General features: G+C 45.7%; 1 protein-coding gene across 1 annotated transcript in view; it reads left to right on the plus strand.

The window, feature by feature from the left end:
- Positions 1 to 956: 956 nt before the first annotated feature.
- LOC105031017 (plexin-B2) overlaps positions 957 to 17,101 on the plus strand; it is a 96,746-nt gene continuing 80,601 nt past the window's right edge. Inside the window, exon 1 of the mRNA XM_020042963.3 lies at positions 957 to 2,130. The gene's annotated coding sequence lies outside the window, so the exon portion shown is untranslated. The remainder of the gene's footprint in view (positions 2,131 to 17,101) is intronic.

The raw sequence follows: 17,101 nt of genomic DNA on the forward strand, positions 1-17,101 counted from the left end.
TAGTAAAAACGAATGCTATGCCTCAGAATTCGCCCTCCACTTATAATTTCCTCTTTGTCCTAATGACGTTCACTGCAGCTCCATCATTTCCTTCTCATGGTTCTGGTAAACAACAAAGTGACAGTTCCATTGAAAATGGACGATTGCTTCATTATGGAGACCCACTACAGACAATTATAAATAGAAGGAATGAGAACGTTGGATGGGGCTGCCTGCTCAGTCATTACTTCATTTTATTTCTGAGTAGGCCTGTAATTATGTCTTCCTTCTTCCTCTGCCTGTGTCGTTATTGCCCTGTCTTTTTTGTTATGCCATTTGTACCCCTCTGTCTTTCACTCTCCTTGCCTCAATATGTCAGCTGTCTGTTTGTTTCTGTTCTGTACAGGTCTACATGACAGAATCCACAATGTCCCCTGACAGTCATTTGCATAGTTATAAATCATTCACCACAGACACTCAGCCACACACTTGTGTGTGTGTACGGAAATTGATTGAGGTTGTCAAGGTGAGGTTGAGTAAACAGGAGACTTATACTTAAGAATCACCGTTCAGTCAATAACAACAGAATATCTGGCAGTCTAAAGCCTTGCTGTGTATAGGTTATATAGGTGGCTACACAAGGCCACATGGCGCCTGAATGAGTGGAATGGATTTATTGGTGTGCAGTAAGCTTGCTGATGGGACATAAAGAGGAGCACAGTAAGAACAGACGGACAAAATATGGAAGATTACACATGAAAGTCAGGCATGTAGAGGGTTCGCAGGTCAAAATCACAGGGTCAACATCAGGCTTTAAACAGGAGACAGAGGTTTACCGTTGACCTTTAAGACCCTGCGTGACACATAAAAGGAACTGCATTTTCTTTATATGGCAGTACATTCAACCAGGAGCAAAGCAGAGCTCTACAAAGCCAACAGGGTGCCACTTGGGACATAAGCTCTAACCGATGTCCCCTCCTTGTGTACAGCTGCCCAGACACTGACTGTTTTTTCTGGACCATTGTAGCGAGGTCAGGCCTTCTTCTGCCCAAACACTGGCTGAACATTGAGTTCTTACATACTGCAGTCACGTTAAAATTCCAGTATAAACAACTGACTCAATTGTGAATTTTTTTTTTAACATTATAACACGTTATATGTATTGTATGGTAATCAATCAGTTAGAGGTTGGTTCGCATTACCGTAACACGGGACTAATTACACCAATGGAATACTAATTTAACACTAATTCAAGGCAAGTTATTTACAAATACCTGCACTTCCCCCTAACCAGTGTCAACGATATATTTTCAAACAGTGAAACAATATAACAATTGTATCCACTCCGTGTACATTCGGCAACTGCGCAAAAAAAGAAACAAGACTTTGACCCCCTCGAACCTGTAGACAACCTTATTCGGAGATTTAACAGATTGGCCTAATTTGTAGTCTGTTGTACAGACCCGAATTGTTTTACATAAATGTCCAAAAGATTACAACGTAGGCTACAACTTTCCAGATGATTCAGGCATGTAGTTTTGCAGTTTTCTTTTAGAACGTAGCCTCACGGCGGCAATTCTTGTCTCCATTGAGAATGGGGGGTGTGGATGTCTCCGTGTTTTCTCTTCAGCTTTCTCGTGAGTTTGTCTACTCTCTCCAGTCTTCAATGTAAACTGATACGTACACCCTCAGTCTTTTGTAATGGAAAGAAAGAGGTGGAGAAAAAAGAAAGGGGAGGAGAGAACATACTCCATTCTTCTTTTTTGGGCGCTGTACCGCGGGATCACAGTTCAACGTGCAGTTTATTGCCAATTCATTATTGTTGACATAATCCAAAGGTGTGTTTGTTTTCCACCTACAATAATTATGTAAAAATAAAATAGAGCATCGAGGAACGAAAAGCTCGTAGGAACATTTTCAAACTTCCAACCTTGTCATATTTCCCGGGATGTATCGTCGTCATTGCTTGCTCTCCCCTAAGCGTCTCGCTAAGCAACGTTTTCTGGCTAGTCGGTCGAAAATGTGAATTGTGAACTTTCTACGGACAGTGAAAAAATCCATAAGGGACTTCGTTTGGTCGTTGGTTTTAGAAAGCGAAGAAGACGTGACGACATTTGGACAGCAATTGTGTGTTCAACTACAATTCCAGGGGTAAGCGAACGGTGTCTTTTCACTTTAAGTGGCTGAGTTTGGTAAATATGTGAAATAAAGCAACACAGATTGTTGGGGCTGGTGTGATTACATGGGGATAACGGCCAGCCACCATATGCTTGGTAAAACAATATTGTAGCCGATCAGTTGTCCATCCATAATTCGAGCCCAGAAGAGATCATAGAAAGCTCCCTTGTGGTGTTAATTATGTAATAAATCCGTGCTCTTATGGAACAGATCTCAGGGACTTTGATTCTCTTTGGCAGAAACGTAAATCAGTCACGAGGCTACACGGCTTGACAAACTGGCAGATTATACAGTATACTACTGTTGCAGGTTTTGTATAAGGAAATACTTTCGTACATGTTTTTTTTAGAGGTGTAGTGCAGTGGGTGTTCTCATGTAAAACAACAGATTTTATTTTTTAAATAACAGTGACCACCGCGATTGTTAGAACTTCAAGAGGGCAGCGATTTGAACAACACTATTTGGGAGTCGTTTTTGAAACTGCAGTCAAAGTGCATTGAATTGTGTTGTAGTTATTGCATAAAAACGACAATGTATCGATCTTTACCAACTAACTCAGCCGGATACGCATTTTTCCCACGGATTTCCAGTGCTGTAGGTGCCTGGCTTTGATTGGTATGGATGCTTCGGAATGTTTTGGGCTTTTGAAATACCAGCCATGATACCCACTAGCGTCTGACTACTGAATTTATGCATTATGGATTTTTGAAGGGTGGACATTGGCTACATGTTGAATAGCTATTCTCAATAGGTGAGTGGTAAGTGCGTTCTCTCATCTCTCATCAATTAAGAGTAGTTTTGACTTTCAAACTCTATCCAGATGAACCAGTTAGAAACTGTCCACATACCGCAATGATCCCTAACAGACCAAAAACAGGAAGAGCCCCTGCCCCCTCAAGGTCCTAGGTCAAATGGAGTGGGCCAAAAACAGAGGGAGATTACCACTTCTCTCTCTCTCTCTCTCTCTCTCTCTCTCTCTCTGGGTCTCTCTGGGTCTCTCTCTCTCCCTCTGGGTTTCTATCGCTCACTGTCCCTCTGTGTCCCTGGTCCGGGACGGACTGTGAGTAATGGGTCTGTTTGTTTGTCTTTCATACAGAACATGAACCCAGTATACACTGACCCCATTTATTCATTTGTTTTCTGGTCAACTGTGTGTGTTTGTGTGTGCGTGCGTGCGTGCGTGTGTGTGCGCGCACCATCCTATCATTTTCTCCGTAACCCTTTGTCCCAAGAACGAAACAGCCTTCTGTGCTCACTGTTGATGCCTTGTAGAGAGTCAACATTAATTACACATTTTCTTTCCTTCATCCCATGCCCTCACTCCTCCACCCCTCCACCTTTCTTACAACCTTAGTCTCTCCTCCTTTCTCCCTCTCCTCTTCTTCACACGGTCCTCCCTCTCTCCCCTCTCCACCGTATGGAGGTGTCTCGATGGTAGGAGACCGGAGTTTGTTTAACAGGACATGAAATGATCTGTTACTGAACGGCCAGGTTGTGTTGATTTTCAGAGACTGGTCCTTTCAGATGGTCCCCCAACCAGAACCGTCTGTTTAGCAGACACCCACACAGGCCATCCTGAACTTCATTCAAACACACACACACACACACACACACACACACACACACACACACACACACACAAATCACTGAAACATCATTCGTCTGCTTCCTCTCAAGCTCAATACCCAGTTTCTGCACAGTTGCCCTGAGCGTCAGTGTCTGATGAAAATGCGTTTTCTCCTTTCGTCCCTGAAAACACAGGTCTATATTCTCCTAATGTTCAGGCCTGCCTAATAGCTCTCCAAAGTGTTAATTTGAGGCCATGTCACTCATCTGGAGAGGAGCGCTTCATAGACGACAGTCAGAATAATGATTTCTCGAACAAAGGCCATTTTCTGGTGTGTGGGTGAGAAGAGAAGGCAATTGTTGAAACAACCTTAGGAATTTTTTTCTATTCATCTACTTTTTATTTAATTTTGGTTAAATTTTCTTTATTGCCTTTCTTCTCATACCATTACCTTTTTATTAGATTGCCAGCCTCAACATATTTGTATATTCATTGTGTTAAGTTTAAGATGTGCACGAATGTAAACGTGAACCGGGATACCTGGTGCAGTAGGACGGCCAAGGTCAGTTGTCCTTTCAGGTCGGTTTAAGTGAACCGTTGTTGTTTGTAAGCATGTTTTATATGTCTAACGTAGCATTAGCTGTTGTTATGCAAATGGCTGTCAGTGCAATGGTTCTGATTGTTGTTGAAACGTGTGTGTGTGTGTGTGTTTGCGCAAACCTGGGAAGACCCAGTCTCCTAACCTGACCATTTTCACTTTCCCTTTCAACTACCGCTGGTCTTCTAGCCCATCATTCATGCCATTGTCCTATGACCTCGAGCTGCCATCCTACTTCCTTAGTGGTGGAAGTTCCTGATTCTGGTTCGCTGTTTGAGCTGTGGAGTTCAACGGGTGGTGACTCACCGGCTGGTTTGGGTCTCCGGTGGGGTTTGGGGGAGTTGCGGTAAATGAGCAACACGCTTCTTTTTGAGCTCAGATGGTGCGTTCGGCGTCTTGCTTTTGTTTTGCTACAGCTGATCCTGATCGCTGGCATGCTGTTGCCATGCCACTAATGCTGCTTGCTCAGTGTTTGTCTTGGGATATTGGTGGTCTTCGCCCCTGGTCACGTACATCTGTTTATGTGGATGTGGACTCTGTCCTGTTATGTCGGCTCAGTGACACCCCCCCCCCCCCCCCCACACACACGTCTTTACGTGGGACACGCGGACACACAGACCTCCCCTTGAGGTGGCAATATGCAGGATGCCACCATGAAGGATTGCGTGTGTATGTGTGTCTGTGGTTTGTGTGAGTGGTCCTGGTGTGTGTGTCAACTGGTGAGATCCCACCCACACACACACCTTTTTAGGGGGACAGCTGAATCACTGGCTGTTTCTACCATTGTGCATCTACACTTCCAAGCTGTTTCTGCCATCATGCATCTACACCTCCAAGCTGTTTCTGCCATCATGCTTCTACACCTCCAAGCTGTTTCTGCCATCATGCTTCTAAACCTCCAAGCTGTTTCTACCATCATGCTTCTACACCTCCAAACTGTTTCTACCATCATGCTTCTACACTTCCAAACTGTGGAACCATAGTGGTCAATTTTGAAGCTTCTAACCAGTAAAAGAGCTAGGGAGGGAGGGCGGAAGAGAGTGTTCTGCAAAGCCCCGTGCTCAGTTATTTTTTCTCTCCTCATGGCTTTAGAATGACCTCTCCTAACCAGAGCCCACAGACAGGAAATACAAGCCAGGCTCCCCACTGATCTGTACCAGTGAGGTGAAATTCCTTTTTCTCTCTGTCTTTTCCTATCCCTTTCTTTCATTGTCTTCTCTGTCTCTGTTTTTTTTTTTTTTTACTTTCCATGTCATCCCTCTTGTTTCTCCACATGTGCCTGTGTGACTGCTGTACAGGCCTCTCTCGACGGAGGACTGGCGTGGGCTGTAGACTCATGGGTGATCACATTCAGCTGCCTGAATCACAGGGATGTTCCCTGGCCTCCTATCCATATGTAACACATCAACATGGGCTGAGAGCTGGGTTAAATGTCTTGCCAATGTCACTGTTAATTAATACCAAGGTTATCTGCCATCTTGTTTGCCTTTGGTGTTTCCGGATGTTTGGACCAGGAAGCATGTGCGATGTCCCTGCGTGCCGGAGGACCGAGGCAGTGAACAGGCCGTGCTGCTTCCTATTTATTTATTTTTCCTGAGATTAGATCTGCCATGAGCAAGCAGACATTGTCTGTGTCTACCATCTATATTAGCACAATATCAACTCTGTTTATTTTATAAAGTAAAAAATAATGAATGCACACCTACACCCCCACCTTACAAAGTCTCTCACACACACACACACACACACACACACACACACACACACACACACACCTGGAAACAACCTAAAACTATGGTGGAGGGTGTTGATCACTGCACTTCAATAGGCAACGAGACCCACAACCCAGGACAAATATGGCTGTGAATCGGTAGCTTGCCAGACTCAAGGGGGAACAGAATTCTATATAAATAAGCCACTACTTCCATTGGTTTATATTCATTGTTCATTGTTATTATTCATAACACTGAACTTGTATGTTTGCGTACCGCAGTATGTATACAGTATATGATGTGGTTCGATGCACAGCTGTGGCTGTCTTTGGTTGTTCCGTTTTCAAAGGTGGGATCTTACCCGTCTTTGGCTAACCAGCCCTCTTCACTGGCCACATTCCCAGCCCTGTATAAGTGACTGTAGGAGGAGGGGGTGCTGTCTGCCCGAACACAACCTTCACCTATAACTTAGCAGCCTCTTGCCAAACCCAAACCAGTCCCACGCGGTAATGCCTCAACCCAAAAATGACCCCCTACACCAAACTCTAGTCCTTTTATACTCCATCCCTCCAAATTCCAGTGCAGTAGCATTTCCTGTAAGCTACTGTATTTTGAAGAATGTTTTATCCTTGAAAATAACCACATTTTCCACTGATTGACCTTGATTTTTTTTAAATCACCAATCAGCGTTGTCTGTATGTTCATCTCGATACAGATAACATTACCCCACAACCAATTCAGAACTTTCATTCTAGAAGTCTGCTGCAACTGGACATTTCCCAGAACAGATGGTCCTGAATTTCATATGGTGTAGCACTAAGGTTAGCTTTTGCCCTAAATTTAGAAGTTACATAATATGTTTTAAACTGGTCAGTTTTTGCCAAGCAGGGTTTTTATTAGGTGGCAGTCCGGGTAATTAAATCCTGTTTTGTTGTTTTAATTTCTGCTTTCATTGTGGCAGGGCTGCAATTATCTCAATATACTTTTAAACCCAACATGGCTCTCCAATGTCTCCATATACCTCAACATGTTGCTTGTAAGAAAGTGCTTTACCGTCTGTACTAGTTATGTCTTTAACAAACATGATTCCTTTCTTATATGTTTTTTCAATGACAATTGGTTTACCTTCATGAATTTGAGTTTAGCCCTATTATTCGCTGTCTTATCTGATCTGGGACATCTGGAGGATAGCCAGCTCTGTATGGGTTCATTTTAAAATGTAGATGTTTTAAATACTGTTCCATCATCTATCCATTTTATATAACACATTTTAATCTGTACCATGGCAAAGAGCCCCCTTTTAAACATTAGATGAGGCTCTCTTATTAGCTTGAAAACCATTTTGGATATAGCTTTGGTATTATAGAGGCTTTAAGCAATTGATTTAAAGCCCTATTATTTAATTATCAGACTCCTCATTTGTTACATAAATATGCAATTTTACTTTGTCTGGTTTACCATTTCAAACAAACTCATATACTTATTATCACACAACTTAAAAAAATATTCTTTCTGTAGGAAGTTCATCTAAATAATTAGATGCAGTCCTTTCCAAGGCTTCAGAATCATACTTTGCCAATTTTCTATCAAAGTTACTAGAGTTACTAAACTTTTTTTGGTATGTGTATACCAAGGACATCCACTAGACCATCAGCCCATTTGGTAGGGAGACTGCATGACAGTTTAAAGCTTAGCCCTTTTAATGATCCAGTATGTAATACAGTGGACTAATCAGAATTGGGTTTTAGTCCAGAGTGTTTGTAAAAGTTGTCCTCAATGAGACAGTGATTAATTTTTTTTTAATCAACTTATGAGATTTTGAGTCATCTGCATACTTGATTTCTGAAACTTTGTTTTTCTTACTTGCTCGGATTTTAATAGTTAGCAAGTCAATGGCTATGATGAATAAATATGCGGATAATGGACATCTTTGTTTTACACCTCTTAATAGTTTAAGACTGTCAAAGAATTGGCCATTATTTATAATTCTACATCAGTGGTTACTATAAAACACCTACACTCGTTTTATAACAAGTTGCACTAAAATAAGGCCTTTTCCCTGATTCCTATGCTGCAGATTTAGAAAAGAACTGTTACGTTTTCCCCCATTGTCCATCAAATTAGATATTTCTGTGGTAAATTATATTTGATCGTTCTTGAATAACAACCTCTATTTGTTTTTGCTTCTCTTCTAATTTATTTTGTACCTCTATCTCAAATTTTTTTTGCTGCTTCCTATTTAAGGCTCCTTATAATGTTAGTCAAGTGCTTACCATTTGACAACTTCAAAGCTGTGCTTCATGCTCCGGCTGGCTTCCCAGCCCTGATAGGAAAGACGGAGCAGCAGAAATATGGCTGGTGCTGCGATGCATACAAACAAGAAGATGATAAGACCTCGCTACAGCAACACTGTCTCTCATCCTGCCAAGCCAGGGAACAGAGCAATAGTTTGTTTACAGCCGGCTAGATCAGGTCTCTGGTAGGGGGGGAAATCAGAGTAAAGAATCAAAGCTTTTCTTTTGTGTTTTACTGTGTTGTGGAGAAAAGCCACGCACAGACCAAACGGCTCACAGAGCAGAAAAGCACTTATTTATGAGGGCCGCCAAGAGTGTTTGTTTTATTGTTTTGTCAGCCGTTCCCCGCTGCGTCCAGGTTTTGGGGAGATTGACTGACAGAGGCTGCTTGGCCTAACTGCGGGGTACTTTTTTTTTTGGTGTGTGCCTGTGATATTGAAAAATTGTTTTTAATCTACTTGCATTCTGTCGATTCTGCAATTTCATCTATCTCACATTTGCTCTTGCGCTCTCTCTCTCTCTCTCTCTCGTGCTCACACTCTCTGCCCTGAACACGGTGTAATGTTCTTACTAATCCTTGCACAGTCCAATTTCCTCACACAGGGGTTTCGTTGTAATTATGAACACTAACGAAGCTACCTCTCAGATCCCTGTTGCGCTTGCTGTTTCGCCAGTAGCCATGAGCTGTTGGACCGGGTACAAGGTAACCCACTCCCTAGTATCAGAGCCAGACTGTGGGCAGTTGAACAGAACAGACTGTGGGCAGCCCAGTCTGACAACCTCCCCGTTCATCCCGGGTGGTTCAGATCCGATTTGCAACCCCCGAGCACAGTAGTGCCGTGCCCAGGATTTGAACCGCAGACCACGATGTCGCTGCTCTACTGCAAGTCGGTGAGATACACCACAGTGCCACCTAGGTGTGTTCTCAGATACGTCTCCCGGGCTAATGGGTAGAAAACGCGCAGTTACGAGATTCTTATATATTTATTAGTTTAGTCGGCTAGCGTTTGTGTGGTTAGCTTCCCTGGGGTTGACGCAGTCATGACAGCTGATACGTCTGCAAAAGCGATGATGATGGTATGTTCTCTTTTAATGTTGAATGGGACCTGTAAGTGGTAGTTTTAGCATATTATTTTAAAAAAAAATGAAATAATTTTGGTTAGGGGCATTATTTTTATGTCACCTATCTCAATGTCAGTTAAATGTTAGATGTTCACAACCCTGTTTGATGACTAACTCCCCCAAAACCTGGAGGAACCCTGGCACACACTTGCATGTAGTTGTATGTAGAATGGTGGTGATCTGCGATCTTAAAAGAGATGATAAAATATCCAATAATATCCGTAATAAATATATTGGCATTACGTGTAGCTGCAGGGTGCAGTGGTGAACAGAGTATTTGTGTTTTGTGTGGCAGTTTTGTTGGGTGAGTGATTGTGTGTGACTCGTTGAGCAAAGTCGTTACTGATGGTCTGGGTGTTTGGCAGTTTGATGGCAGGCTGAGGCTGTCTCCATGTTGGAGGGCCGAATGTCTCTCTTGTCACTGAGGATTGGTAATGGAGTATTTGGCTACAATAGAATGCCTTTGTGATTTGGACAGAGAGCGTCCAAGTGGAGACATTGTTACTTTGGTTTAGGTAAATTAAGTTGTTTCAAGTGCCAGTTTTGTTTGTAAGTAAGTGTAGGTAGCTAATTTCGAACCACCCAGTCTGTCTTTTTCACCCGGGAAGGAACTAGCTAGTAGCTGGCAAGATGGACGTCTTTGATATTTTTAGCTAATATTCCATGGCTCTTAAATTGATTTTTAGGGCAAGGACACAAGTAGGCATGCAGAGTTATACACTGTGCCAGTGTGGTGGAGGGGGTATATTTTGTTTTTGTGTACGTGCGTGCGTGCGAGCGTGAGTGAGCGAGCCGGTTCCATGCAACAGCTGGAGATGAAGGTCTCCCTAACCTCACTGATGCTGGGTGAGAAGGGCTTATGACAGGACACACACACACACACACACACACACACTTCTAGTTGTTGCCTATTATTTGAAACGTCACCCGCCAGCCTGGGGCAAGCTGTCATCTCGTAGCCGCAGTGTGAAAACCTGTTTAACAGCAGAGCAGCTCCAGTGGCCTTTCCACCGTGTGAGCCGGCAGGCGTGGCCACCGGCCTAGGCGCCTTGGTGACGCCAGTGGGCGTGGCTGTTGGCTTCATGACGAGGACGCTACGTTGTGAGTGAATCCTTCACTCTGCCGTTATCTGGTCTGTGGAGGCGGAGGGGAAACCTGCTGTGTGAGTGTCTGTGCCACTGCGTCTGTGCCACTGCGTCTGTGCCACTGCGTCTGTGCCACTGCGTCTGTGCCACTGCGTCTGTGCCACTGCGTCTGTGCCACTGCGTCTGTGCCACTGCGTCTGTGTGTGTGTCTGTGTGTGCGTCTGTGTGTGCGTCTGTGTGTGCGTCTGTGTGTGTGCGTCTGTTCACCTGTGTCTGTGTGCGCGTCTGTGTGTGTGCGTGTCTCTTTCAGGCTCTTCATCCTTTACATCTCCAACGCATCTAATTTAAATGAATCCAGGACAAGTTGATCTGATTAATCAGGTGTGCAGGTGTTGGAGACAAACGCTCCCCGGAGGTGTGGGCGCCGCGTGATGCTGTTCAAGCTCTTCTCTGACTAATCAAAAACAACTGGAATTTAATTTGCCACATACTTCGTTAAAAACCGGTTTGGACTAAAAGTTAAAAGCTTACAGCCCCCCCCCCCCCCCCCCCCCCCCCAAAAAAACAACCCAAAATGCTGTTGGATTAAACGTAGACAGACTCTGTTTTCTATGTCTTTGTGGTGTTTGAACAGGCTCTTCATTTCAGTCTCTTCTTCCGTAACCCTGGAGTTACTGAACAAAAGATGCATCTAAATAGGTGGTCCAGTTAAGTCATGACACATAACACATTTCCTTGAAGCTGTTCTCATATTTTGCAGTTAAGCTTTTATAAAGTTTTAGTTCACCTATAACTGTGATACTGGTTTTTACCGGGAAGAATGAAAACATCACTGCAGGACATCTTGGAGCGGCAGTAAATCACTGTCACCCCCCAGCACAGCCCAGCTGCTGTACAGGGCGTCCCAGGTTGGAAGGGTTGCATCTGGGGTGCCAGCGTAGTGTTGGGAGGATCTAGCCCATGGTGGACGGACTGTTTTCATTTCACACATCACTGGTGTTTTCTCACTCACAGCCTCTGCATCTGCCTGCGCATGTCCATTTGTGCGTGCTTGTGTGTGTCCGTTTGTGCGTGCGTGTTTGTGTGTCCATTTGTGCAGTGGGCAGCGGATGTAAAAGGGATTGTCATTGGCAGGCTAAAAAAAAAAGAAACGCTGTTCTTGTCAAAGCTGGATATTTCTGTTCGCCTTCTCCACCTTGAATTTCCTGAAGGGAATTAGAGGTGCGTGCGTGCGTGCGCGTGTCTCCTAGTATTAAAATTGTCACACAGACACACACAGACCCCTTTAATTCCCCTCAGTTTATATTTCTAGTTGATGCAGTGTTTGCATCTATGTTAGTCACTCTACTTTGTAGATGAAGGCCTGCTCCCAGACTGGTCTACCTGTCAATGCTTGGGAGGTTCAACGAGCCAGAGGTTCTTCAGTATATACGGACTGGGGTGGGCAGCCAGAGTTCTTTTCATCGGAAACCTTGTACGGTCCCCGTAATAATTTAGGGTAGTTGAAGCCAGACATCATGTGAAAATACACCCTACAAAACTCTGATTACTGAAATCACTGTCCTTACTGAACGCCACAACATTCATCATTTCCGCGTTCATGTGTGCGTGCGTGCGTGTGTGTGGTGTATGCGACCCTCCTGTCTCAGTCCGTGTGCTTAATTTCCTGCGGGCTTGGCCAAGTGCCCTGCCTGACATTGGCTGGCTGCCTGTCCTCCCTCCTCTTCCTCTCCCCCGTCCTGTCCGCTTCAACCGCCAACCAAAGCTCTTTCCCTGAACTCCCTAACGGCCCGACCAGGCCGCCCTCCAAGGGGTCCCTCTGAATCAGATCGCTGCCTTTTAAATGAAACCAAATGTCAGGCCACTTCCCTTAACGATGGGTTATGACCTCACGCTCTGCCTGAGACCTCTCTCTCTCTCTCTCTCTCTCTGTGTAATAAATGGTAACATAATGTAAACGTAATCATAACCAGATGCTGTCAAACGCCAGTCACCGTCCTCACTCTCCCCGTTCCTCCATCGCTCTCTGTCTCTCTGTGCTTTGCTTGGTTTGTGTAGCGTCAGGCGATTACAACATCAGCCGTCTCTCTAACTGGGCTAATTGCAGAGAAACACTGGAAGGGAAAAGGAGTGTGGCTAGAATCTGGACAACTTTTGTTCTGTTCTTGAAATCCTTTGCCTTTGTGAAATGCTTTGTATCATTCTGGCACAAGGCACTTTTGGAATGTACTGTAAGACTGTGCGTATGTGCGCTGACTACACCCGTTCTACACGACCGTTAGGTTTACAGCAAAACAACCAGCCAAATTGAGGCACCCCCCCCCCCCCAGCCCCCCAACCTTTTTTCCAACTTCCCCCACCTCACTCCTCTGGTTCTAGCTGTGTGCTGGAGGAAGTGCTACTGGTGAAGTGGGGAAATTACTCCAGGTCTGCTTCATTTATCAACTCTGTGCTGAGGGTAACAAACACTTGGTAATGCTGTGACATAGTATCTACTCCGATCGTTTAGAAGGCATTAGCTGAAGTAATCCCCCCCCCCCCCTCATTTATGACTCTTGCCTGCGTTCCAAATGGCTCACTTTTCACCACTCAGTGCTCTGCTTTCTCACCAAAGGCCTGGTCAAAAGTTGACTGTTGGTGATGGTAGTGTGAGCTGTGGATAAACGCTGGACACATGGGGCCGCTTTCACAGACACAGATTAAGCTTAGCCTAGGACTAAATAAAACAAGATCAATGGAGTTTTCTATTGAACTAGACTAGGCTTAATCCGTGTCTGCAGAACCGGCCCATAGTATGTTGTCCTCAGAAATACGGTGGGATCTGTCATTACGCTTTTCTGTTTCCAGCCGGGACCCCGCGCTGGTCTATCATCAGTTTATTTCCTGTTCCCAGTACCTGCTGTCCACCCCACCCCGCATAATGCTGTCCTGGGATCAGTTTTGGTATCTGCTCTGTAGAGCTGGAGGTGTGCTGTCTGGAAACCATCTCCTGTTTCCCCCTGGTCTCTCTCTGTCTCCTTCTACGTCTCCTTTCCTCTTCTCCTTTGTTTCCTGATGCCTGGTGAGTGTGTACAGCCCTCTCCTCCTGTGTCTGGACAGTAGTTTGGTCTCCTTTTAACAGTTATTGTAAATTCCGACTACTATTATGAGAGCAGTTAATCATGTGGAATTGGTTTCTTTTCACGGTAATGGAAACTCTGTGTGTTAAACAAACTTGCATTAGCTCTTTTCTTCTCTTTTTTTTTTTCCTTTTCTATTTTCCTTCTCTCTCTTTTTCATCTCATCTTTCTTGCCGACCACCTCTCTCATGGTGCTTTGTGCTGTGTTGCTTTGGGAAACCAATAGTTTATGCTTTTTGTTTCAATGCTTAGTTAACTGACATTCACTTAACAGAAGATCAGCATGCATTCTCTGTCTCTCTGTCTATTTCTGCCTCTCTCTCTCTCTGCCTCTCTCTCTCTCTGCCTCTCTCTCTCTCTGCCTCTCTCTCTCTCTGCCTCTCTCTCTCTCTGCCTCTCTCTCTCTCTGCCTCTCTCTCTCTCTGCCTCTCTCTCTCTCTGCCTCTCTCTCTCTCTGCCTCTCTCTCTCTCTGCCTCTCTCTCTCTCTGCCTCTCTCTCTCTCTGCCTCTCTCTCTCTCTGCCTCTCTCTCTCTCTGCCTCTCTCTCTCTCTGCCTCTCTCTCTCTCTGCCTCTCTCTCTCTCTGCCTCTCTCTCTCTCTGCCTCTCTCTCTCTCTGCCTCTCTCTCTCTCTGCCTCTCTCTCTCTCTGCCTCTCTCTCTCTCTGCCTCTCTCTCTCTCTGCCTCTCTCTCTCTCTCTCTCTCTCTCTCTCTCTCTCTCTCTCTCTCTCTCTCTCTCTGCCTCTCTCTCTTTGCCTCTTACTCTGTCTCTCTCTGTGCCTTGCTGTTTAGTGGTAGAAGGGGTTCAGGCCAACAGTGCTGCCCTGGGGACGTACATACCTTGGACAAACAACAGAGGCAGGATATTCCCAGGCTGGAAAAACAATCTCTTTAACACTAACACACACACAGTGCTGCAGTACATTCCATCAGTGCCTTGTGTCAGTGCTGGGTCTCGTCACCAGACTTATCAGTCAATGACCAGCCAGCTGCAGCATTCCACCATGATAAGGACCCTCATGGGCCCTGTCTGGCCCGACCCCAGCCTTGGAGCTGCCTGTCTGGCCCGACCCCAGCCTTGGAGCTGCCTGTCTGGCCCGACCCCAGCCTTGGAGCTGCCTGTCTGGCCCGACCCCAGCCTTGGAGCTGCCTGTCTGGCCCGACCCCAGCCAACAGCACGGCCGGGTAGGACACATCTTCGGCATCAGCTTGGTGTTCTCTTCCTATCTCTGAATTATGTTCATGGGTTAAAGCTGTGCAATGGACATTGCCGATAAAGGCCTGCTAAAAATACCCCCTCCATTTCTCTTCTGCCTCTTCTTTCTAATACAGAACAGATTAATATTGCTTGTCCACTTCACCCTGCCTATTCATTCATAACCTCCAATACAAATGCTGTCTCTTCTGTCTCTCCCTGTCTCTCCCTGTCTCTCTCAATCAATCAATCAATCAATCAATCAAATCAGTCAAATGTATTTATAAAGCCTTTTTTACAACAGTCACAAAGTGCTTTACAGAGACACCCGGCCTCTCTCTCTCTCTCTCTCTCCCTGTCTCTCTCTCGCTCCCTGTCTGTCTGTCTGTCGCTCTCTCTGTCAATCAATCAATCAAATGTATTTATAAAGACCTTTTTACATCAGCAGTAGTCTATAAAATGTAATCCAAGTCAGAAGCATACCAGATGGACAAGCCCCAGGACAACCTGGGGGGGGTGTGGTCAGCAGAGTGGCTGCTGGAATCGTCAGGTATCGTCTTGACCTGCAACACAACCAGGAGGACTTTGGACAGGGACTTTCAAACCTGCCACTCCTGAGGTGTGGTCCAAGACCGCATGTCCTCCCATGTATAAACGGACAGGAGACAAGGAACATTTAGAGAATGCATTCCTTAGACTAACAAGGATTTACAAAGGAGAAGGAGAACTGACCCAACTCCCCTCCCCCGGCAGAATGATAGAGCAGCGTAAAACATTGGGGCTGACACGGGGGTCCAGTGACACTGGCTTCCCTGCTTCCCTCGGTCTGGTTGTCTCTCTCGGTCTGTCAGTCTGTCTGTCTCTCTCGGTCTGTCAGTCTGTCTGTCTCGCTCGGTCTGTCGGTCTGTCTGTCTCGCTCGGTCTGTCGGTCTGTCTGTCTCGCTCGGTCTGTCGGTCTGTCTGTCTCGCTCGGTCTGTCGGTCTGTCTGTCTCGCTCGGTCTGTCGGTCTGTCTGTCTCGCTCGGTCTGTCGGTCTGTCTGTCTCGCTCGGTCTGTCTGTCTGTCTATCTCTCTCGGTCTGTCTGTCTGTCTCTCTCGGTCTGTCTGTTCTAGTTAGGTGGTAAACATGAAGGTGTTTTGTTGCAGGGCTGATAAGCCATGTTGTGAACACTGAGTGTAGTTGCTACTGACAACAGTAGCAGTGGTTCCTCGGAATAGAAGCTTGATTAAGGTATCTGTCTATATCTGTTAACAGAAGAGATTGGAGTCAATTAAGAGCCCCACTCCTTGATTTTTACGAAGCGGAACAAGTGCTGCACGTTATCTGACGCGTCCTGTTGGGTCATGATCTACTGTGCTGTTGAAGTTGACTTGGTCTGTGTCCTGGGAGGAAGTGGGTAGCCCAACCAAATAAGCCAGGCATTCCAGAGTCTTCATCATAAACTCCCTGGTCTTCAGCCACACACGCACAATCTGCCGGCTAATCAATAGTGTAACAGTGGTCATGAGACCTGATGTCTGTCTGGGCTGTGTTTCGCTGCAGAAGGGAGTGTCCACAGGAAGAATCTCAATTTGTTGGGGGGGGGGGGGTAGCTTACAGAGGGTAGCTGTAAAAACGTTGTGTGTGTGTGCAGGGGGTGTACAGGGGCCCCAAGGTCAGTATTGGGGAGGAAAAGAGGGAACTGTGAAGAGGAGAGACCAGATGATTGGGGCCCATATCTGAGAAGGTTGTGAAGGAGCGTTGTCTGTGTTCATCAGAGAATAGTGGCGGCGAAGAGAGGAAAGCGACTATTCACTTGGCCTGGTGGAGGAGTGACTATTCACTTGGCCTGGTGGAGGAGTGACTATTCACTTGGCCTGGTGGAGGAGTGACTATTCACTTGGCCTGGTGGAGGAGTGACTATTCACTTGGCCTGGTGGAGGAGTGACTATTCACTTGGCCTGGTGGAGGAGTGACTATTCACTTGGCCTGGTGGAGGAGTGATTTGCGGAGGTATTGCTCCGTCGGTTCGTTAAACAAATCGTCCATCCATCCATTCGTAAGTCCCTTCCCCCAAAATGTACCCCTAATCCTCCTTTTTTGGGAGTTGGTGGGAGTCCTCCTTTCCAGAACAGAGGTTACTGTCCGTGGCCTTTTCTCAGTTAGTGTTGCTAATTCCTCTGTCCTCCCTCCTGGCTTGCCTTCTCTTGGAGAATGTCAGGACTCGACTTCTCTGCTCGTGTGTCATCAGGCAAAAGCCGTTTACAGACGCGG

Source organism: Esox lucius, chromosome 23 (genome assembly GCF_011004845.1).
Source record: "Esox lucius isolate fEsoLuc1 chromosome 23, fEsoLuc1.pri, whole genome shotgun sequence".
Lineage (NCBI taxonomy): Eukaryota > Metazoa > Chordata > Actinopteri > Esociformes > Esocidae > Esox > Esox lucius.